The sequence below is a fragment of the Myotis davidii genome, unplaced genomic scaffold, assembly GCF_000327345.1.
Source record: "Myotis davidii unplaced genomic scaffold, ASM32734v1 scaffold6, whole genome shotgun sequence".
NCBI lineage: Eukaryota > Metazoa > Chordata > Mammalia > Chiroptera > Vespertilionidae > Myotis > Myotis davidii.
In genome coordinates this window covers 10,954,059-10,959,791 of record NW_006383011.1, presented here as the reverse complement: position 1 = coordinate 10,959,791, position 5,733 = coordinate 10,954,059, and positions in this window count along the sequence as shown.

Below are 5,733 nucleotides of genomic sequence, written 5' to 3'. Positions count from 1 at the left end.
ATGGATTTTGCTCTCTCTCTCTCTCTCGCTCTCTCTCTCTCGCTCTCTCTTTCTCCCTTCCTCTCTGAAATCAATAAAAATATATGTCTTTAAAAAAAAAACAGCATCTGTCAATCCTGACAAAAGACCAACTGTGTCTGAATGTCCTACTGTACTACGAAAACTAATTATTAGGGTCTTAAAACCCTTTTGATAGATTAAGTGCTCCTGGTGAGCACAGTTAAACAAACCATTAGGTTGAGAACAAAATTTTTCCACACTGCAATGACCGCTAATGAGCTGACTGCTGCCACATTAATCAAGGACTTGAACAATAGAAAATCTGAACTACTTTTTCTCTTTTCAGATTGAGATAATTTACATATAATAAAATGCATAGGCTGTGTGCATTTGATGAGTTTTGACACATGTATATATCCATGTTACCATAATGCTGGTCAAGACATAAAACATTTCCATCACCACAAAAACTTCCCTCATGCCCTTTCAATCAATCCCACTGTCGCCGCCCAGAGGCAACCACTGTTCTATTACCATAGATTAGCCTGTTCTAGAGCTTCATGTAAATGGAATCGTACAGTATGTACCATTTTGTATCTGATTTCAGCCCTAGCTGGTTTGGCTCAGTGGATAGAGCGTCGGCCTGTGTACCGAAGGGTCCCAGGTTAAATTACAGTCAAAGGCATATACCTCTACTGTAGGCTCAATCCCTGGCCCTAGGTCAGGGTGCATGTGAGAGGCAACCAATCAATGTATTTCTCTCACATTGATGTTTCTCTCTCCCTTCCTTCCACTCTCTCTAAAAATCAATGGAAAAATATCCTCAGGTGAGAATTAACAAAAATAATGTTTTTAAGGGTCATCCATGTTGTATGTAGCTGGATTTTATTATTTTATTATATGGCTCTATCGGTTTATTTCCTACCTCCTGGTAATGGACATTTGGGTTGTTTCCAGTTTGAGGTTATGATAAGTAAGCTGTGCTGTATATTCTTCTACCAGTCTTTGGTGAACATATGCTTCATTGCTCATAGGTTAATACCTAGGAGTAGACTTGGTGGGTTGTAGGGTAGTCACAAAGGTTAACTTGATGAGAAATTGCTGAACCTTTTTTTTACATGAACACCTCCACCTCCTCCAGTTTCTTCCACTGATGCCCATGTGTCAGGCCCCAACCACAGGCCCATTCTAAAGAAGATAATGTAAAATTTAAGATTTTATTTTTGCCCTGGCTGGTGTGGCTCAGTTGGATGAGCATTATCGCTTGCCCCGAAAGGTCACCAGTTCGATTCCCTGCCAAGGTACATTCCCAGGTTGCAGGTTGCATTGCCAGTCAGGGTGAGTGTGGGAGGCAACTGATCAATGTTTCTCCTCCCTTCCTCTCTCCCTAAAATCAATAAAAACCTATTTTTAAAAGAATATTTTATTTTTCTTTCTGCGCTGGCAGGTAACTTTGATTGTCATTGGCAGGAACAGTTTTTAAGAACCCATCCAAAACACTAAAGGAGTGTGAATGACCCTGCTTAGGGAAGGTAATAAAAAAGTGCTCAATAGATGCCGTGGCTGCCCAAACCTGGCTTCAGAGCTCTACCAAGGAAGGGATGCTATGCTGATTGCTGAAGGGCTTCACTTCCTAGCTTAGCCTCTGAGCTGAGGCAACTGGAAACATGTTTTTTTTCATAATACCTTTTGGCTTTAGGAGTGAATTCACTGCTAACATGGGAGGTATTATGCAAATTAATACTATTATGACCTGCTTGTTACTAAGGTAATGTTGGACAAGTCTTCCCCTTTGTTTCTACTTTGGAGACTTGGGGTTCCCCAAATCCTCTTGGGTGACAGTCAATGGCTGGCACCAGCCTTAGGGGGAGGGAAATCGGTTGTCACGTTAAAACGGCTCCAGTTCTGGCGTGACCAGCAGCCATGCTCTCTACAGGATTGAGAGTCTTCCCTCTGATAATGTGAAAAACAAGGAAACAAAGGGCACTGCGTGAAAATAATGATTTACCACAGACCACATTTTGCTTTAGCTAAACCTTCTTTTTTTCCCTCTCCTAAAGAAAATGTGTGTGGGCTTATCTCTTGAAAATGCCAGCATGGCTGTGAACACTGGGGAAATTAAAAGACCGAACAGAATGGATTTCTCAGGAAAAACCAGGATGAGTATGCAGAGTTGCCTGGCTTATTTATTAAGTGTGTGCTAGGGGAGGATTATCTGCCTTGGGCTTATCTATTACTCTGTGGCGGTGGTTTTTGAATATAGAAGTTTGGGCTTTTTTGCATTGCACAAAATCAGGTTCAAATGGAATCTAAAACTCAGTAACCCTGGCAGATTTGGCTATGACATAAAATCAGAAAGTCAGAGATACAAATACTGTCTCTACCGCCATCCCTGGATCAGAAAAAGGAAAGGCTTTGAAGAACATCCTGTAGCCTTCGACACAGCATCAATTATTCTTTCCTAGAAGCAGAGGTCAGTGGACCATCGATGAAGGTGTCTGGAGTAATGAATGCTGCCTAATGAGGCTGGCAGTCCGCACATCCCCATTTACCACTGTGGCCAAAAAGAGCCCAGATAGAGATGTCTTGGTCATGTGAGGAAGAGACGCATAATCCGGACTCACAGAAAGAGAACAGAGAGAATTGTGAATGTCAGAGCAGCTTCTGGCCCAGTTTAAAGGCAAGAGTGGTCTCATTTATTTAATGGGGTAATTATGGCTGGGTGCCTTGAAGTTGCATGCTGCCCGTTAATAGTACTATTCTGCATGAATAATGCTCTTTGTTTCTAAGTTGAAAAGTGCTTTATAGCTATTACTCCATCTTCTGAATATTCCTCAGAGGTGAGTCTATCCTTTTATCCTTATTTTATTTGAGAAGGGGAAGATGACCAGGTATAGAAAAAAATCACACAAAGAACAAAGACAAATATTGGTCCTCAGGAATGTCTGCCCCCACTCCTGGCCAAATTTAGTACTTTTAACCAAAAACATGAGTCTCTACAAAAAGTCTGTGAAATGCCTTGTAATGGCTCTTCAAAATCCTATCAGGTGAGTGTTCATTTTGAACAAGAACACAAATGGAATGTGGAACATTAAAAATTCCTGCATTTGTAATATAATAGCACTATTTTCCCCCAATCTAGCACTTGAAATGTGAGTGTTTTTGAAAGCAAACCTTTTGCCTCTTAGCAATAACCCAGTTTTTTATTTAATTAGAATATTTTCTTCAATGCATAGGCCACTGGCTATTAGAAAATACTTTCTAACTGAAGAAAAGTTTGTACTTCCCATTAAATAGAATGAAGGGCCTATTATTTCGAAGCAGATCAGCTTCCACTGATCCCCCAGTCGTATTTGTTTGCTTTCAAGAGGCATAGCTGCAATCTAGCACATTCTTACAGCATCGTCATGACTGACACTTGCTAGGAAACACAAGTATAACGCAACTCATACTATAACCAAAAGCAGTGTGAGGCAAGAGAATCTTAGACTGGCTCAGCCAATGTGCTTTGGCTCCTATGATAATGATCTATACTAATAAAAGGGTAATATGCTAATTAGACCGGGAGACCTTCCGGACGTCCTTCCGGACAAAGCCATGGTGGCGGGGCCGAGGCAGAGGTGGTTAGGGGTGATCAGGCCAAGAGATGAGGGCAATTGGGGGGCAGGCCAGCAGGGTGGGGGCAGTTGGGGGCGATCAGGCCAGCAGGCAGAGTGGTTCAGGTCCCGGATTGCGAGAGGGATGTCTGGCTGCCAGTCGGACCTCCCCCGAGGGTTCCCCCATTGGAGAGGGTGCAGGCCGGGCTGAGGGACAGCCCACCTCCCCCCACCCCCATGCACCAGGCCACTAGTTTTATCATAAAGCAGTTGAGCCTAAAAGGCAGGTTCAGTCCTGGAAATAAGAAGTCAAAGCCAAGATTAGTTCAGGACTAGTTGTTTTTAACTTGCTTTTCATTAAGTTCTATCCAAATTTAGGGAACCACCTCAGTGTAGCTACTGCCGTCCAGGACTCTCTGACAACCTGATTTGATGAGCCTCCATCCTGTCCAGGTAAACAGTTTGTCCTGGACCTCCTGCGACTAAAAGACCCACATCCCCAACCAGCAGTCCCAAATCTCTTTTTGGAGCCTCTGTTAAGGAGGAATCGCCTTTTGGCATCTTTCCTATGAGTTCAACAGGTGCATAGTCTCCCAGGGCAGCCATAACCAATTCCCACCCACTGGAGCAGCTTAAACAACACAAATTTATCCTCTCCCAGTTGTGGAGGAGGCCAGAAGTTTGCAATCAGTGTCAACAGGTCATGTTCCCCCCGAAGGCTCTAAGAAATCATCCTTTCTTGTCTCTTCGAGCTTCTGGAGATGGCTGGCCATCTTTGTTCGGCATAACTCCAATCTCTGCCTCTGGCTGCAGATGGCCATCTTCCCTGTGTGTATCTGACCTCCTTTAAGGATGACCTCCCCAAAGACTTGATTTCCCCTCCAAGCCAGACTAACCTCACTTTAAGAGGTAGCTCAAATGCTTGTGGTCCCCTCAGTAAATGTTGAACAGACAGTAAAAAATGTACATTTTAACACAGAGGAAACTCCCCAAAAATTTATTTCTCCCAAAAGAAAAAGTACCTGACAATCTCCAAAGTCAGCATTTTTTAATGCAAGGTTAATCTAGTACGTATTTACAGCTTTTACTGACTTGAAACTTGTCTTAAATGAAAGATTTCCGTATTGTTCATTCCAGAGGTAGAATAGATATTTATAATTAATATTTCTAACCAAAGAGAACTGTGACCTTTCCAAGATGAGTATCAACTAAGAACACAAAATGTTTCACAATAAATGATTCGGGGCGGGGGGGCGATTCTTGATTTCAGATAAGAGGGTTTTTCCCCGTGTGCTTTCTCATTGTTTAGTGTCTTTCTCCCTGCTTAAATTAATTAGGAAGCTATTTCTTGCTATTTGCTTTTCCACTCTCATCATCAGGTGATTTTTTTTAATTTATATTTTCAAGAAATAGGATTTTTGAGGACAATCATGCTGAGATGATCAGCAGTGAGCCTACTGAGATACTACTGTAGGCTGAATGAGTCAAGGGGACCACATAGAAATGAAATGGGGTGTTCATTTCGGCAAGACAAAGATACTCTATCGCACACTCATCTTATTTCCTGTCTCTGCGCTCTGAGTATCCATGTGCCCACAGCATTCATCACAGCACTTTTCTTTCCTGCCAGATCTGTAAGGGGACCCCCTTCTTTTTTAGAGTCACTCCTTCCCAAGGCGTCAGCCCTTGTTGTTATTGATGCCTATGAGCCTGCAATTACTTGATGAAGCTAATGGGCAAAAGCACTTAAAGGGCTATGCTTTGTGGTTCCGTTGTCATAATCCATGTAACACCAACCAGACCCAACACAGCCTGACAAGCTTTCAACCTATTATTATTTGGGGCTGATTTAAATTACAGGTTTGATTAAATTTCTAATTTAGCCATTGCACTTAGCACAATTTCCTTTTCTTTTCAAACTAACCCCGAGAGAGACATTTGCACAATTCCTGTCTCCAAGCTGTCAGATAAAAAAAAAAAATGTGAAGTGGCATGGGTGGCCAGAGAGAGGGGTTGGGAGTGTATTTAGACTTGTAAACTGAAATGCAAATGGAATTTCACAGCTAACTGATTTTTACCACTTTGTCAATGGGTACAGCATATGTATTCATTCCTGTTTTAAGTCTTCTGTTAATCC